The 19,909-nt window shown below is 39.5% G+C and overlaps 1 pseudogene; it reads left to right on the forward strand.

Annotated features, from left to right (window-relative positions):
• Window positions 1–195: 195 nt before the first annotated feature.
• On the forward strand, window positions 196–19,123 carry LOC118565167 (annotated as a pseudogene).
• Window positions 19,124–19,909: the final 786 nt, after the last annotated feature.

The following is a 19,909-nucleotide window of genomic DNA, read 5'->3' on the forward strand; positions in this document are numbered from 1 at the left end:
CCTCTCGGCGTGTGATACAGCGCGTCTAGACTCCGGGCAGGTGAGCCCTCCAGGGCCTCCAGGCGCTGCGCACAGTGAATACTAAACAGGATGAGACTGCACTCAGGAACGGCACTGCGCTCCCCACTCTCTCTCCCTGTCATGCCAAATACTATTAACTCTATAATTCTCCTGTGTCAGATGTATAGCGCCACGCTCTCTGGGCATCCATTGTCACAGCGCCCCCATCCAGATGTTCAGGTCTGTGGGCATAAACGTGCAGTGGAGGTAGGTAATGCAAACCACTGAACGCAGAGGGGTGATGAATATATATATATATATATATATATATATATATATATATATATATATATATATATATATATATATATATATATATATATATATATATATAGATAGATAGATAGATAGATAGATAGATAGAAAGATATGCTATAAAAGAGCAACTTTTATTCATCCACTTCCATTAATTTATGATTTATGAAAAATGTGTTTAGGCTCCCCTATTTAGGCTATCTTGCAGTGAGCATGATGAAGGTGACAGATGTAATGCTGTTTTTGCACAATTGAACATGGGAATTCCACGTTTGAATCAATGTTCATTGTAATGAATAATAATAATAATAATAATACATTTAATTTATACTGCACTTTCCATCAAAAGATCTCCAAGTGCTACAGGTAAAAAAGAAAAAAGCATAAAAAAAAAGCTTTTTTTAGAAGAGAGAGAGAGAAAAAAATAAAACATCTAATGGGGACCAAAATCATCTACATTTCATTGTAGATCTCTAAAGAATATTTATTTTTTTCAGAACAATTACAGTTCAGCAGGTTTATTTAATTCTACGCCGCATCATATCTTCAGACTGATTCGTCCTGTTGCAATGACATGGAAGAGGAATTACTAAACTCGTACACATCTTGAACGATAACACGATGATGTGCAAAAAATGTTTTCCTAGACAGGCTGGATTTATGCAATGCAGTGGCCTTTTAAAATCATATCATACTTTATTTCTAAAGTCCTTTACACAGCAAAGCGACCAAAGTGCTGTGCAGGTTCATAAAACAAAAGTAAATAAAAACATCAAATAATCAAAACAACCATTTATAAATGCTTAGCTGGAATTGAAAATGCAAATTAAAAAGATGAGTCCTCAAAAGAGATTTCAAATCATTCACGTTATTGGTCACACTGAGTCAAAGATTAATCCACAGTTCCAACAGAAAAGGTTCACAAGATAGAGACCTATAGGGACATCTAAAAGCAGCAGGTTATGTGACCTTGGTGTTCTGCTGGGAACATGCTTGTGAAACAAGCCTAAATCTTCTTTCTGCAGAGAGAATTCAAACTTCTCACTTTTTAAATCTAGGCTATGGTTGTTATTCTATAGGCTATGTTTAGCCTTTTTCATTAAAATGCAAACATGGCAAAATTAAATTATTATTCATGAAAGCAGACTGACGTGTTATACACGTGTTTTTTTTTCTGGGAGAAATGTAGGCCAGATTCCTGTTAACTGATGAACCCGCTCACTCTGTTTTTCTTTATACGTCATTCCCTTTTTGGACGGATCTGTAGCTAATAGGTATGGACACATTCTACAGTGCCTTGAAAACTTATTAATACCCCTTGAAATATTTTTAGATATTGTTACAATTTTAAACTTCAGGGATTGAGGTTATTGGGATCTTTTGAGACGCCAACAAAAAGTATTAGCAAATTAAGAAATGGAAGGAAGAGGAAGCAAAAATTTTTAATTAGGATGCTAAAAATTCAAAATATACTCATTTATATGTATTCCCTCCCCAAGAAACCACTCTTCCAATTTTATTTGTAGAACATTTTGCAAACCACGATTCACAATTGTGCAGTGCTGTTAGTCTATCACATAAAGTTTCAATGAAATACGTTGAAGTTTGCAGTTGCAATGTGACAAGATGTTTAAAAAAGTAGACATGATATTTGTATATGATGTAATATTGTGCACTCGTGAAACAAATAGATTCTTTATGATCCAACGGCGATGTTGTTGAAAGGGATCATAGAATTCTTACCAGAAAATCATGTTTCACTGTAGATTTTTACCAGGCATAACATCATAATCAAAATCAGAATCAGAATCAAGTTTAATCGCCAAGTAGGTTTGCACTTACAAGGAATTTGACGTAGTATCTACTTCATCTTCATGTTAGAATGGCTTTATATCTCATGATCACATATCCAAATTGATATTAAACATAGACATAGGGTGTTGTTTAACAATCTAAACTAAAAGTTATCATTTACAAAACTTTTTTGCTTTTAGAAATTAGACTTTAGATGTTAGTAATCATTCACGCCACATGAAGAATGTGCCTAACACGCATGTATGGGAAAAGTGACATTATTTGTTTTAAGGGGAATAATCAACAATATTAAGGCACCTACGATGTGGAATGTGAACGGAAAGAAGGTATTTTTTGAACGTTTGAATACTCGTTCTATTATTCTACTATATGGTAAAACGACTTGCCATACAGGGGAATCCGAACGCCTCAGACCTTCTCTTTGAGCCGCACAGGCTTCCGTATAGTCAATCCAATCATGGCTGCTCCCATGTGCTAGTTTGAGCAAACAGCACACAAGCCGACAGAACAGGACACCATAATATTGTGGGGCAAAAATTACGCTTTATAAACGGGAATAGCAGAGTCCGACAGGCGGAAGTGTCACAGGTAAAAACAAACAAAAAAAAAACAACTAAAACTATTAGCACTACTTGTTTAGCCCGACTAGCATCATGTATGTGAAATGGGCTTGTTTTGTTTTTGTTTTACTTTGGATCAAGTTCTTTTGTTTGCCTAGAAGGCTGTTTCATCTAGTAGACACACATGACCTCGTTCAATATTACAGACTATTATCAATTGTTACGTCAAAAAAAAAACAAAAAAAAAAACGTAAGCAGCTGAATCTAATAGGAGGTCTAACTCAGTTTCCAAATACTTAAAATTAATTGAACCTTAATCACAAAGTCGTGTCCTGCTTTGGAAATATGAGATCTGGCTCAGGTTGCTTTTTTGTTGTCACATTGCATTCTTTTTAGGTTTTATTTTTTTATTCTTTTAGTTATTTATTTAGAGTTTTGCTGGGATTTTTTTAAACCTGTCTCTAAATGTCTTCATTAGCCTCATTTAAAGGTTAAAATGGTCTCATCTATGTGTGTAAACATCTATGGAAACATATCAATAACTTCAACTAAGTTGGAAACAAAAGTTTTAATTAACTGAAAATTGGCAACTGATCAGGTAACTGTTTTTTGGGGATTCTTTTTACAGTGAAGAATTACTGAATGCATCTTTTGCTCTTTGCCTGTTGAAGTGAGGACCAGAAGGTCCCTGAAATCAAACCAAAAACCAAGCAGTGTTATTAAATCAGCCGCTCAGCATGCTTTAAAATGCTGCCTGTAGGATCAGACTTTTAGTTGATTGATCTCTTAACATTTTTTTTATTATTTATTTAGCTGATTAGTCAACTTAAACAAATGCTTTCCCTCCATGAAGACAGTTGGGAAAGTTCTTGTTTGGTATCATATGGTGTGTTTATCTCGCTTGCAAAAAGTCTGACATGCTGAGCTTTTTACAGCACCTTTTTTAAAAAAAAAGAATCAATGCACCTTAAAGCTGTTTTACATTTAGTCTTGTTTTATGCAAAAACTTCAAAGTATTTTTGGGGGGATTTTGACTCCAACACAAAGTGGCACGTGATTGTGAGACGGATGCAAAATTACATGGTTTTGTCCTATTTCTTTGACAAATAAATGCGTTTAAATGGTGTGTACATATAGCTTCATCTCCCTATTCCCTAATACCCAGGATGATGGTTTTAGAAAGGGTTCAAATAGGGTTTGAGCATCACACACAGAATTTGGACTAGTCAAGCATATGAGTGGAAAGAGTATGGCAAAACTAAAAGCCTGTCAAGGGATGGCCTTGAAGGAGGACCTTCTGCTGTAATTGTTGCCTGATGTGGGTGGTTCTATAAAATATTCACACGTTTCATATTTGTTCATTAAAACCAACATATCACTTTTACTTCCTCTTAACAGTTAAGCTTTATTCTGTGTTGGTCTATCAATGAAAACCTCAATAAATGCTGCGTTTAGACCAAAACGGCTTTTGAGCGTCAAAAAGGACTTGGACGCCGACCAGACTTTATATCGGCAGTTTTCAGCAATGATCGTTCAAACAGTGGCCGGATGGATTAATGATCTTTCTCGCCGCTAACTTTTCTGGCAGTTCTAACTGCAGGGGAGAGTTTTTTTTTTGTTTGGCTGGGGCTGACATGTTTCCATACCAAGCTTGTGTGCTAAACCGTAATAAGCTCTCCGTCACTGCCTGGTAGAAGAAGAGCGTGATCTTTTTTATGAAACCCTTTTTACGAGTCTGGATCTTCTGAGTAAATGTATCCTCTGCTTTGGTTTGGAACACAGATCGTCAGTATGCTTGTTCCAGGAAGACATTCAATTAAGTTTTATTTATATAGCGCCAATTCATGAAACATGTCATCTCAAGGTACTTTCCAAAGACAAATTCAATCAGATTATACTTCCATCCATCCTCGCTATATCCCTCATGGGATCGCAAGAGGTGCTGGTGCCTATCTCCAGGAGTTCAATGGGCTAGAGGCGGGGTACACTCTGGACAGGTCGCCAGTCAGTCGCAGGGCAACACATAGACAGACAGGACAAACAACCATTAACATAAGATAAGCTTTATTCTCACACACACTCACGCCTAAGGACAATTTTAGAGACCAATTAACCTAACAGTCATGTTTTTTGACTGTGGGAGGAAGCCGGAGTACCCGGAGAGAACCCATGCATGCACAGGGAGAACATTCAAACTCCATGCAGAAGTCTTGCTGCAAGGCAACAGAGCTACCCACTGTGCAGCCCCCAGATTATACAGATTAGTCAAAAAGTTTCATATCTAAGGAAACCCAGTAGAAGGCATCAAGTCTTGACAAGCAGCATTCACTCCTCCTGAAGAAACGTAGAGCCACAGGGACAGTCATCTGCATAGTCCATGGCTTTGTAGCAATCCCTCATAGTATGAGGCTCATACTGAGCAAGCATGAAGCAACAGTGGAAAGAAAAACTCCCCATTAACGGGAAGGTAAAACCTCCAGCAGAACTGGGCTCAGTATGAACGGTCATCTGCCTCGACCGACTGGGGGTTAGAGAAGACAGAGCAGAGACACAGAAAGCACAGAAGCACACATTGATCTAGTAATCTGTTCTACATTAGATGGTAATAGCGGATGATCTGTCTTCCCTGGATGATGTCACAGTTAACAGAACGCCAGACCAGGTGTACCTACTATGAAGAAAAAAAAATAAGAGCAAAAAGTTAACAGCTGAAATAACAAACAATGCAAATTGGAGACATGACTGTATAACTCCCCCCGGTACTCGTAGGAGCCCACCTGACAGAGGACAGTTTGACGAACGATCAGGGGAAAGTGGTCACCGGCTGCTTTATGTAACAATGTTATAGAACATTCTTCACCATCTCTGAGATGTCTGTGTTTTGCAGGTTGCGCTGCATGTTGGTACGGACTGCCCGGCGGCTCCCTCTCACCGTCCTCGTCCCCCGCCGGCTGCATCCGTCCCTCTCGCGCTCAGCGAAACAGGTTTTTTGGAGGAGTGCCGCCAGCTGCGCTTCTGGGAGGAGGCGGGTCTCCATGGATCCCCAGGTCACCGCCACTGACCCCTCTTGCACGCCGGCTGAGTCTCCGGCGGGCGGGAACGGCACGGCCGCAACGCGTGGCGCAGAGGGACCGTCTGCCGTGGACCTGTTACCCGGAGAGACCGTTGTCAGAGAGGGAAAGGCTGCCATCTTGTTTCCTGACGCCAACGAGGTGTTCTACAACCCCGTCCAGGAGTTTAACAGGGATTTAACGTAAGGCGACTTCAGCAGTAGTTGTCAAGAGTGTCCTCGATCAGTGACCACCGTTTTAAACTTGCTGGATCACTGGAGCAAAACATATGGAAAGTGTTGTTTTAAAAACAGATTTGGCAAAAAGAAAGGGTTTAATGTTGTTTTTAAGCTCTGCTTGTTTCTTCTCGTTAATGTCTTCATCCAGAAGCAATCTCTCACTTATCCCCCCCCCCCTCCAGATGTGCTGTGATCACGGAGTTTGCTCGAGACCTGATGGCCCAGCGTGGGGTGAAGGTGCTCGTCCCGGGGGAGAAAGAGAGAGTGGTGGTCTCTCTGTCGGAGGAGACGAACGAGGCCGACGTGCCGGCAGCGGAGGAAAACGGCGCAGGAGAGCCCGAAGTTACTGCGAGAGTGGGGGAAAAATGCGAGGTATGCGAGGAATTTCCAGCACACAGTAAACACGTTTCTGCCGCTGCGTTCGCAACACGGGACGACGGCGGATGCTGAATTCATAGGAGCTGCTTCTTTAGTTGATGTGGGCCGTTTAAAAACTGAAGCGGTGACCAGACAAAAAGCTTTAAGTGCCTCTCCCGTCTGAAGTGACGCACAACGCCTGTGACAGTGAGCGGTCAGATTTCCACTGGGAGTGGGGGGGGGGCTTCCTGTGCTAAAAATACACACTTACTGGCTCAAATGTGAAACTTGATTAATAAAGGCTTCCATCAAGCTGCTTGTGTTAATCGCCTACTGGTAGTTTCACACTTTGGTGGCCCCAAGTGGTTGGAGGAGGTAATTGCACAATTTCAACATTGTTGAAACATTACAACATTGTCCAGCACAGAGGAGATTGACTAATGTTTTTTTTTTTTTGCTTTAGTCTTTGTAGATTACTTCTTTTTAAATTGAAAACATTTAGACAGTGACTGAACTGCTTAAAATAAAATCTCACGCCGTGAAAACTAACACTGAGCCGAGTGTGTTTTTTTTTTTTGGCCTTAATATAAATAAATCTGTCATCAGGAATTCATAACCTCACACTTAAAAATCTTAAAAAAGTAAAAAATAAACCAACAACAATCAAATCTTTTGCGTACCCGTTGAATCACCCAATCACGCCTTGTTTTTTAGTTTACTTAATTTACATAGAGTCCTCCACGTTATACGTAAAAGGTTGAAGTATTTCAAAGACTTCATGTTGCCACGCAGTGGGAGGTTTCCAGACCTTTCGAAGAGAAACTGTATGCAAAGAAATTTCGTTCTGTACGCACTCTGTGCATACAAAATGACAAATAAAGTTGTCTAAGTCTAAGAAACAGGCCCACAGCACGACAGATCCACTACTTAATGACGGGCATGAGGTGCTCTTCCTCATATTCATCCTTTGTTTTAGATCAAACCCACCTGTGGAGTTTGTTGCTGAGAAGCTCCGTCTTATGGCTCCTGTAGAGCAGAGGTGGGGAATCCAGGTTCAGAAAGTAAAAAGAAAAGCCAGTCCAGAGATTAGTTCCAACCATCTTCATTTCCAGCTCCACATCAAAGACAGGGACTAAAATCACCTGTTTAAGTGAAGAGGATGAAGGAAAACTAGGCACGGTTTCCACTTTCCTGAAGCCCGATTCCCTACCTGTGCCGTAGAGTTTGATAAACTCCACATGTTTACATTAGTGATGCTAAGACCATAAATGCTTTTTGTTTTGCCCTCCGAATGACCGATTGGCATGTTGGTAGCATTTAGGCTAACCCTAAGGTTCCACATTTTACTACGGGTCTCTCTTAGCGAGCTTTGGAGCATATGTTAAACAATTTTTAACCAATCTGTATAATATGATTGAATTTGATTTTCTAAAGTGCCTTGAGATGACATGTTTCATGAATTGACGCTGTATAAATAAAATTGAATTGAATTGAATTAAACAGCCATGCCATCCTGATCGCTGAGATAAATATACACCCTGCTTTAGCCCGGGGCGCTGTGCGTCTGGGCCATGTCATGTTTACACCCCCAATCATGAATTACCAATTTAAAGTTTCTAGAAACTGTAATCAAATTAAAAAATGAAAGCTGGAATGCTAATAAAAAGGCTTTAATTAGGTGTATTTCATTGGATCTGTTAGGGGTTTAGGAGCTTTTGTCTTTTTGCTTATTCACGCAGCGTAGCTTTTTGAGGTTCATCTGGGATAATTGTCTTGTTTCCTCAAACCGTCGGCTTCAGAAAGGTCTTCGTGTCCTGGAGGGCCTCGCAGCTTCGGGTTTGCGCTCGGTGCGTTTTGCTCTGGAGGTGCCCGGCCTGCAGAGTGTCACCGCCAACGACTTCTCCGTCAAGGCGGCGGCGCTGATCGGGCGCAACGCCCAGTACAACGGAGTCGACCACCTGCTGCAGGCCAGCTGCAGGGATGCAAGGTACCAGCCTGCTTCTTTATTCAGTAATCAGATGCTCTTATTGTCAGGAGTTCCTTTGTTACTGTTTTACCACAGTTGGTTTTATCTTGAGCTTTGAATTTCTTTATGTCATTCATTTGGTTTACATTTTTTTTTGGTACAAACCATCCATTTTAATTGTTTCTCTCTCAGCAGGGGTCAAAGTTTAATCTCAGAAGTAGCGATTATGCCATTTTCTCAGCATTTTTTCTTGTTCCGTTCATCTCTTGTTTTGTGGTTACACAGCATGTTAATGTACGAAATGCGAGGGAAGAAGGAGCGGTACGACGTTATTGACCTGGATCCCTACGGAAGCCCTGCAGCGTTCCTGGATGCGGCCGTGCAGGCTGTCAGTGAAGGAGGTGAGTTGTTCTGATCGGCAATCATCCCGCTTCTGTTTCATCTCATGCATTAAAGAGGAGCTTAACGTTACTCACAGCCGTAAGTACGGCACATTAAATGAGGTCAATATTGTTTCATTTCCACAGGACCCAGTAACACCATCCATAGCATGACAATGATTTAATTTCTCTCCGATTATTGATGTTCATGATCGAGAAAACTATAAATAAAATCAGGATATTCTATTTCTACCTCATTCAATAAATTTATGAGGCAATTAGATTTTTATTTCTATGTACATATGTAGGACAAACCTCCTAGATTTGCTGCCAATATGTTTAAATTGCATTTTAAAACTGTTTTCAAGATCCATCTGTTTTTGATAAACAATGAAATTCACATGGTTTAACCTTCTTAGGCAGCAAACATATTTATCAAAATAGTCCTAAATTGTATTATATACTTATCAGATTGGGTGGATTTGCAAAAAACATTTTTTTTCCTAATTTCTTTTCACTAAGAATATATTTTACTGCAAACTGTTGTCAAGTTTGCAGTAAAAAAACAAACATTTGATTCCAGGTTCCTGCAAGTTTCCTACTATATCAGGGTGTAAACAAAAGTCACCGGAGATATTTTACGGTTTAGAATAAAAACATCGTCCATCTTATTGTGGATTCTTCTGCCACTGGGAAATGGAAAAGTTTCTCTTTTTTTTTGTCCATCAGAAACTAAGCCCACAATCTAAAGGACACTTTGGAATAATTCAGGGTGTTTTGGTGAAGTCCTTCTATCAGTGGTTTAAAGTTCATACATTCTTATTGTGTCTGTTTTATAATCCAATGATGATATTTTTCAGTCTCAGCTGGCCGGTTTCAGAATTTTGCAAACACACATTAATTTTAACCCGAATAAGCAGAGTAACATCTTTTCTCTTTTTCTACATAAAACACACAACCTCTGTTCATTTATGCTTATACTAACTAAAACAATTACGTCTTTTTTTTTTTCTATCTCCTTATTTTTCTCTCCAAAAAAATATTTTTTTTTCTACGTTGTAGTGATTTGGTTCTATGTGACTCTAAAAGAAAGCCGTTTTTGCAGCAGCAACTCTTAACAGTTTTAAAAACTGGACATGTCTGTGGAAAAGGTGTCTTTAACATCTGTCATATGAGTCCTAGTTGACATTCTGACAAAGGTGCTTTTGTCAACATCAGCCTTTAACAAGCTTGAAGTATTTGCAATCAGTTTTCATTTTTTTAACAGATATAAAAGTGTTATGATGATCAGATTTGAATAAGATTGAACCGTTTTGCATGTAATAAATCCCCGTTAAATCCGCCTGTCTTTGCTGACCGTTGTCTGCTTCCTCTCTCTCAGGTCTGCTGTGCGTTACCTGCACAGACATGGCCGTGATGGCGGGAAACAACGGAGAAACCTGCTACAGCAAATACGGCTCAGTCTCCATCAAGGCCAAATACTGTCACGAGATGGTGAGGGAAATGAAATGTGAAAACAAACGTGCATGCGCTGAGCGTGCAGACGTGTTGGTGCTTTGACTTTAAATCTCTGATCTGGATGCGTCAGTCTTACTTTATAAAAATCTATTACTGGGATTGTGGACAGGCTAAAATGTTTGCATACATTTTAAAAGTTTCGTTTTTGGTTCTAATTTGACTTTTTTTAAGGCTGATCAGATGTGGAAACATAGTGTGCAGTTTTTTTCCCCATTTCCATTGATCTGCTAGTGGCACATTTCGACTGGAAATCAGAATTTCTTTCATCTGGAGGGTAAAGCACCTAAGAACAAAAATAAACTTAATAAATAAGATGTAACACTTTAGACAAAGTACAGATAGAGCATAATTTACTCAGTTATTTCTCAGCTCATTAAAACATCAAAGCACATAAAGTAGCAACACACATGATCACGTGTTAGTTTTTATAACTAACATGGAATGGCGTTAAATTGTGTTTAGATGCATTTTTAGTGGTAAGAAAAATCAAACTACTCCCTTATTGGGATATTTATTTTTTAAATACAGTGACTTAAAGTAAAAGGTGGAAGTTGTAGAGTCTTTGGTTTTGTTGTGGCTTTAGACAACCGAACAGCAGAGAAAGAGTGAACATTTTCAGATTCACTCTTTATGTAAGATAAAAAGCTGAAGACTAAAAGGATTTCCGTTCAAGTCTGATCGTGCAGATTGTTGTTTGCGCCCACGGTTTCACTGCGATAAATAAACGTTGTCGCTTCCTCTGCAGGCTCTTCGTATCATCCTGCACAGTTTGGACCAGCGGGCAGGAGTGTACCAGCGCTACATCCAGCCGCTGCTGTCCATCAGCGCCGACTTTTACATTCGGGTCTTTGTAAGAGTCTTCACAGGACAGGCTACTGTCAAAAACTCCGTTAGGTACTTTCTCTGTCTGGCTTTGTCTTTCTCTCTCTGACACACACACACACACACTTACGCGCACGCACACACACGGGCGCGTGTAAACCTTCTCTGAACAAAGGCTGGATATGCTGAATGATGAAAGATGAATGATCCTGAAACTGGGCCACTGCAGAAAGCGAATCTGGAAGCAAAGTTGGAAACAAAACTGGAGATTGAGATCCGTGAACAACAGAAAACTCAAAATGATTTCAAATGGAGCGTTGATATGTTTAAACTTTTTATTTCCTTCAGATAAACGTTTTCTGAAGCAGATTTTAGATGATCTTATCAGGATTTCCTAGAATTTAACCTTAGCTTAATAGGTTTGCGCTTGTTTTACTCTAGCTTTTTATTGTTAGCTTAAAATAAAAGTCAGGAAAACAAAGAAAATCGGTTTTTTTTCAGGTGTCATCAGACTGTTATTATAAAAGACAAAACCAGGATTTTCAAAGGGAAAAAAAGACCCCTTCCCTTGATTTGTTTTCAGTTTGCATCCTTTATCTTAGAATTGAAACATCTCAGCTTGATTTGTTTTTTCCTCAAATTTATAGATTGGTTTGGAATCCCATTATATTTGCTTTATTTATTTATTTATTCACTTTTTTCACCAAAAGTTATTTTATTTTGTCTTTCTATATCTAAATTCTTATGGAGGACCAAGTCTTCCATATCTAAAAATAAATACAGAAATAAATAAATGCTCAATAAATAAATAAGCATGCAACTAATTGCCACCAAATTAATAAATGAAGGTAGAAATTAAATTATACAGTCAGACATAAATGTATATATCTCTTTTAATTAGCTTATTTATTTATTCACCTTTGTAATAATTACCTTATTTATTTATTGTGCATTATAATCTTCAACTTTATTTATTAATTACTTATATTTTTAAGTACCTGTAGCCAGGAAATTATGTAGAGAGAAGAAATGATAGAATAAAGACAAATGAAGACACCATGAATGACAACACAGAAGAACAATATAACATTAGTTTTTTTTACAGTTAATATTGTAACAAGAAACCAAGCACATTAGAAATAACGTTGCTGCTTGTAAATATATATAGCTACCATTAACACACACCTTAAGTACATTCAAACCTGGGATTGAGTGAACTTTATCAGCGACAATGTTTAATGCAAACCAAAATGGAAATAAACGTAAAATTGCCTAAAGTCTTTTTGTCCGTGTTCCTGTGTTGCAGTAAGCAGGCCTTGGTGTACAACTGTGTCGGCTGTGGCTCCTTCCACTTGCAGAGAATGGGCAGAAGGATGAGCCACGGAAAGCAGTAAGTCTGACCCCGGTCTGATGAACAAACTCCTGCCTAAAAGTGGAGGCCAGTAGAAGCATTTGATCTGTTTCAGGGCAGCAAGAACCAAATCACATCATTCTGTTCTTGCCGCACTGGCCTGGTAGTTCTTGCAGCTTGTTCACAATGCATAAAATAGCCAGACGTTTTTTTTTTTTTCTTGTCTTGTCGTGTCCGAGTAACATGCAGTGGGAGAGAGCTGTGAAGACTTCCTGGGAAGTCTGCACTTCTTGTAAAGTATGAAATGTAGCAGTCAGCAAGAATGTTGTTCTTGTTCTTGCATCCTTGATGAAAAGAACACACTTCTCTGTTCCTACTAATATATATTGGCCTTTAAAGTTGAAATATCAGAACCAAGACATTCTTGTCACTGCCAGTCTAGAAGAGCTTTATAAATGTGTCTAAGTTTCATCCATGTTATTTTTTTACAGACATTCTGGCTCGTTCTACATCCTTGATGTTAGGTTTTTTCCACATAGTCTTGACAGTTTTAGACTGTTTCAATGTTTTTCTCTCACTGTTTTGTGTACTGTAATCTCATTATAGTTGTTTATGTGTTGAAGTTGAGTTCTGTGGTTTCAGCATGAAGTATTCTGCAGCCACGGGACCCCCGGTTGGACCGGAATTGTGAGCACTGTGGACAGAGGCACCAGGTGGCACGCACACATCAACTCGCTGACATTTAGATGCAACACAGGGCGTCACCAAGTATCAGAGTGCTTTTAGTCCACGGTTCTTTATAGAGAACTTAGATCTTTTTCATGTTTCCCGAGCAGGAACGTGCTCTGCTGGTTTGTGGTGATCAGGGTATAAACATGTTTTACTGCACATAGGCTGAAGTCTGTTGGTTGTCTCCTGCAGCTGGGTGGTCCAATCTGGGCCGAAGCCATCCACGACCTGGAGTTTGTTCAGAAGGTTCTAGCTGCCGTGTCGGGGAACCCGTCCAGATTTGGAACGTCCAAGCGCATTGAGGCATGCTCAGCATGGGTGACTGAGGTAGTCCCTCACCGGGTCGGTTCGCTATGATCAGGTAGGCTGGGTTGATGGCACAACATGATGAATGTTTTTTTTTTTTTTCTGATGTTTGCTTCAGGAGCTGGAAGACGTGCCTCTTTACTACACGGTGGACAGCCTGAGCAGCACAATACACTGCAATACTCCCTCCCTGCTCCAGTTCAGGTAGGCACCACCTTACATCCCGTCAAAAAATAATAATAAGAAGAATAAAAATACAAAAGAAATCATCATCTGCCTACTCTGATTTCTTTTGTATTTTTTTTTTCCTTTTTTTTTTCTTATTTCTTTTTGATCCACTGTATATAGGAAGATACACTGTATATAACTGATGCACCTTTTCCTACTCCTGACTATTGATTGACTATTGAGCCGATGTGACAAGTGAATTTCTCCAATGTGAGATCAATAAAGACTATCTTACTATCTCACTATACAGTTCCTAGGCCGTTACATTAACTTAGCAATCAGCAGAACATCTTTACAAATACCTGCAAGTAAAATGAAAAAATACGAATTGTGGTATTTTCTACCAGCGTATTAAATCTTTCTAATGTTTCGAGTTTTTTTTTTTTTTTTTTTTTTTTACACAACAAGCGCATCTGGAGCTTGTTTTTAAAGGAAAGGCCGTGCAGGATTAATTATGAGTGACAAAATCTCCAAAAGACAAACCCGTACGGGCCATTTTAAGAATCGGAAGACAAATCAGGAGCAAAAACTCCACCGTCTTAAGGAGGAGATGCAAAAAGGCATGAAAAATGGAACAACGGATTCAGGTTGTGAGCTGAATCTCAGCAGAGCTGCCAGCGACACTTTGTGTCCCCCGTTAGAAAATCAGTGGTGTCTGTTTTTATCATGCTGCCCAATTCACAGAGGCACCACACCGGTTTGAATGAGCTCAAGGTTTTCATATTATGCAGTAAGCCAAGAGTTAAAAAAATGTAATGACATAAATGTCTAATAAATGACCTAGGACAAGTTTAGTTATATTTTGCAACAATGCATAAACTAATTCTATAAGTGAGCACCATTTAAGTTTTTTCTGGATATTTTATTCAATTGCCTTTGTCTACATGACAAATATTTGAATATTTTTAAAATAAGCTGCTCCCCTAGAAAACTTGTTTTTTTTTTTTTAGATGAAAATATGCACACCCATCCATGTATCCAGACAGCGAACCATCAATGGTGTACGTTGATTGATTCGTCCGTCTGTCCATCACTCCATCAGCTCCCCTTATCTCTCCATTCATCAATCCATCTATAGTGCCTTGCAAAAGCATTCACCCGCTTTTGCTTTTACCTGTTTAGTTACATTTCAACCTGTATTTAAATGTTTTTTACTAATTTTATGTGATGGGATCAGCACAAAATAATTGAAAAGAAAGTGAAATGAGCTCATATATATATATATATATATATATTATTATATATATATATATATATATATATATTGGACTTCTAGTCTGAAACTGAAGACGTTCGCTTCCCATCTAGGAAGTTTTCTAAACTAAATATCTGGGAGTAGCGTGAAGTGGCCAAGCTTATAGACCTGCTGGCGCTGGTTAGAGCTTAGAGTCGGCATGTAAGATTCACCTGGAACTGATCGCCCCTCACATAGGAGAGTCGTTGGGCTCATGGTTTGCCTGGTTCACAGGAGAATGTTGCCACTCACCAGCAGATCGATAAAGCTTGGAAACTCCACACGACTCCAGACATTTTGAATTGAGAAAGCTTTCCCTGGATGGGAAGCGAAACGTCTTCAGCTCCACATTAGAAGTCCAGTTGTTTTATTTTTAACCTTTTTTTGGATTAATTACAGGTTAGGTAATTAGTCTCTCCTTGCCCTTAGGTGTGCATGGTAGGGCTGGACGATATAGAAAAAAAAGCTTATCGATAATAAAAATGCATATTGATCGATATCGATAATTATTGAAAATATTAAAACCATACTTTATGTGCAGCTCTGCCTGGACATTTTATGATATTGCTAATTATTTAATTTTAATAAAGAACAAAACACAGAATTTCAATTAAATCTTTATTTAACCAACTTTTTTAACCATAACAGAATTAAAAAAAAACAAAAATAACTTAAGAGACTTGAGTTATGTTATTAAATACGACAAAGAATAACTATAGTAACTAGTATAAGGAAAAACTGTTTCTAGATCGAAGTTTTATCGACCCTATTTTTCCTATCGTGCCACACGTCTATCGATCGATATATATTGTTATTGAATGATCGTCCAGCCTAGTGCATGGTCCGTTTGTCCTTTGTCTCTGTGTTGTCCTGTGATGGACCGTGAAGTAATGTACCTTTATCTTCAGGGTAACGAATGTTCGTCGTGGCCTGAATGAATTCATCTCGTTGCAGGTCTGCCCTCCTCACGCTGGTCACAAGGTTTCTCTGTCTCACGCTTGTAAAAACGGAGTTAAGACAGACGCGCCTCCTGGAGTCATCTGGGACATCATGCGCGGCTGGTACAGCAAAGTTTAATCACGTCTTTCCTCGCCCAACACAAGTCTTTACACAAGAATACGTGATCACATGTTCTTTGCATCCTCGTCTGTGGCAGGAGAAAACAAATCCTGTAAAGAGGGAGAAACTGTCTCAGACCAGTCCTGCGTTCAAGATCCTGTTCCTCCGAACCAAGGTGAGACGACCTGCAGCATTTAATCACGTACTGGAATGAGGACATGTTTGGATTTTACTGTGTAGAAAGACAACAGTTTTGAATGTGTTATGGTAATATCACCTGATATATTCACGGCACGTGTGTGTTTAGGCTGGAAGCCTGCTTCACAGTAAGAGAGGATGCTAACCCTCAGTCTCGGAAACGTCATTTGACCCGGTTCCAGGAGAACCCACAGGCCTTCTGGGGCCCCAAAGCTCGGGCCAAAACAGGGTAAATCACACACACTCTCGCACATCTCATTAAGTAGAATAGCATCAACAGTTTATTTTTGTTTTGCAATTTAAAAAAAAGTTGAAAAGCCTCTTTCCGTCAGTTTTTCTTCCACTAAACTTTCTATGAAAGTGCTTGAGTACAGCACTCTGAGCGGCCAGCCCTTTAGCAATGACTGTCTGCTGGAAATCTGTCAAGTCAGCAGATTGTGTAGCTCATAACTAGCATTCCTGTATTAAAAAATCATTTTCTTCATTTAATATTTAAATTTTCCTGATTTTGGACTACAATTTTGGGATTTGATTATTTATAAGCCATAATCTTCAGAATTAACAGAAATAAGCACTTGAAATATATTGTGTGTAACAAATCTACATTAATCATTTTGAATTATTATTACAAAAAAAATACTTGTCAGTTATATTCTATTGTACTGAGATAGTGACCGATCGCTTGTCATCCATCCATAAACCCTGTTCAATTTTATTATGCAGATGGGCAAAAGGTTTTCTATAAACAAACCCAAGTTACTGACTTTGCAGCAATCCTTTTCCTTGAACCAGCATACGGCGACAGTGAACAGCAGACTAAGTTTGGTCTCTTCAGCTTTCCCAGGCAATCCCTCATACATGACTCTCACCTGCACGCGCGACAGTGATGAGGAGAATTTTCTTTAACGAGAAGAGACCTCCAGCAGAACCTGGCTTAGGGCGAGCGTTCATGAGCCGTGGCTGACCAGGGTTTGAGAAGATGGAGCACACACGGATAAAACAGAATCACGGGTCAGGAGTACTTTCTATGTTAAAGTACAGTTAATGGCAGCAGTGGCTCCTTTATTGGCCTTAATCTAGGAGACAAACGCAGCTCAACATATAAACTCTGAGCCATTTGTAAAATCAATAGGATGGAAGACTGAGCATATAGTAATGACAGCAGTAGCTCATTGGGTCTAGACGCGGTTAAAGACTGGAAGACCATCAGGTGGTGTCCTTTATAAGAAGGCTTCATCTAAATACCCTTAATTACTAGCTTATAGCTCCTGTTCCCTGACCTTTCACGGGGTCAACAATAAGAACAATATCATGGGTAGGAAAAGAGCTTTCGGACAGCTCTGCTGAATTCAGACAGCCTTCCACTCTGACGTCATTACGTGACAGAAACGCACATGGATGATGAGAGTCAAATCGGGCCTACAGCTTTCTGAAAATGAAATACAGTGTGCACGCTCTCTTTCTCTCCAGACATTTTTGTTGATTTCTGTGAAGAGGCTATGCTGATACAGCATGTCGTGCAAAGGATTGTGGGATACCGTAAGGCTTCTTAGCATCGATAAGGGACAGAGTGGGGTTCCTAGGCAAAACTAGCCGCAGGAGGGAGCATACAGGTTCCTTCTCCTACCTTCTTCCTTGCTGACTGCACTATTCAGACAGCACTAATCACTTAGCACTTTGGCAATGGTATTCGGACGGAGCCGAAGAAGAAAACAGGACGTTTTTGGCAGAAATGCCAGATGCAACTTTCATGTAGAGAAAAAGCAATGGAAGCATAAGGTTAATGACACTAATACTTTAGAGAAAATCATATTTTTGGTGAGGAAAAGTGGTCAAAATGTCCTCCAGCAGCTTAAGCCTGATGCAGCATGACTATGGAGATGGTGCAGAAAATACAAGCCACCCTAACTATAGGCTTTATCATAAAGGAAGCGTTCAAGCCTCGTCTTAAAGTAAACAGGAAATCTGCCTCAGACTAGAACCACAGAAGAGGAGCCTGATAACTAAACATTCTGCCTCCTACTCTACCTTAGAAAATCTCAGGACCACCAGTAAAACTTCAGGTTGATTTGTCGCCAGTATCACAGGCCAAGTGCACCTTCCACTTTTGCTGCTTTTGCTGTAACTGCAGCATTCCTAAAGTGTGTCAGGCGCAGATAATCTCCCAAAGGTCTGAGCTCTGTGTCTCTATCCTCATGCAGGCAAATATCTGGGCATTCGGTCCGTGTTAGAACCTTTCAGTTGACCGCGAGGCACGGAGAACATGTCTAGATCACGGAACAAAACGGCGAAATGAAAGAGGCTATTGTTTCTCTCCCCTAGCCGGCCTCTCTCCTCCCTCTGAAATCCCCTACTGACCTTTCGTCCTCTCCTCCAGTGGTGGAATCACTCCAAACCTGCAGGACAAGAGGAAGAAGTACCAGAACAAAAGAAAGAACCAAATCACAGACTCTTCACAGTTGAAGAACTTTCCCTGCAAGAAGTTCAAACAGGTCAGACCCGTGGCAGACGCTCTCTCTTTGAGGGGAGTCGGCTGCGTCACTCAGTTCTGACAGAAGCCGCTCACATTCAGAAAGTACCGTATGGCTCACACGCGCACCTTCATCTTGTTTTCTTCTGCAGGGAACTTGCACGCATGGAGACGACTGCTGCTACTCCACGACGCGGAGCAGAAGTGTGATTAGAAAATGGAATGGGTCCTAGTTATTTTTGTTTTTAATTTTGAGGATTTTTTTAGTTTTTTTTTGTTTAAATGGTCTGGTGGAGTCCGGACACCATGAGGTTAGATTGTTTTGGACCTCTGAAAGTGAATGGAAAGAATCTCGTCAGTTTATGTCAAGGATTTATTTTTAAAACATGTATTCCATTCAAACGAAGTCATTGCTTTGACTTAAAATGAAACCACAAGAACCTGCTGCGTGTGTGCAAAAGTAACAGGTCTCACGGAACTGTAAGTTACAGATGCATTTCTGCAATTATTAAATTCTGTAAATAGCTTTGTATTAATTCAGTTTCACAACTGCACAAGAACAGACCTTTATAACGACCCAGTGGGTGTCGCCTTTTAATGAAAACTTTTTTTCATTGAGACTTCAAAGACGAACGGGTTCTAACAGTTTAAACCGGTCACCACCGAGAGCAACATATAAAATATTAGATTACAGGAGACAAGAACCACATGATCCAAGCAAGATTTGATTTTTTTTATTACAAGATGCTTGTTGAGCAGTAAACAAAACATGTATGTATATACATGAGTAGATCTTTTTTTTTTTTTTTTTATTGCACAGTACAATTTGGCACCAGTTGGTCTACAGACATGGAAATATTCTGTACTTGCTGCTTTAAATTGTTTACAAATGTGCAGATGGTTAATAAATTTCACAGTGCATAAGAAATAAAGGAATAGGGATTCAATCCCCGTCAGCTTCCATTTGTTTGCAGTAAATGGAAGCGAATGTGATTTGTGGGAATGTATGAAGTGTTCAGGCAGGAGTCTAAAATTGTATTTTCCCAAGTCTGGATAATTCAGGGGGGAAAAATAACTCTCCATGGAAAATGACTTTTTCCATAATCTTCCTTATTCTGTTACTTAAAGTATAAGTAATCATTTTTACTCATGGGTTTATGTTCAGATGATGTGCTTTTATCTATGATATTCCTCATCGCTACTTATGTTTCAGTAGAAATATTTGCTAGATCTGGTTTTTGAGTGATATGACCCACAGATGAATGACCGCTTTTATCAGGCATCATTCCACCTAAGCTTTGCCCTCTAAACT

Source organism: Fundulus heteroclitus, chromosome 13 (genome assembly GCF_011125445.2).
Source record: "Fundulus heteroclitus isolate FHET01 chromosome 13, MU-UCD_Fhet_4.1, whole genome shotgun sequence".
NCBI lineage: Eukaryota > Metazoa > Chordata > Actinopteri > Cyprinodontiformes > Fundulidae > Fundulus > Fundulus heteroclitus.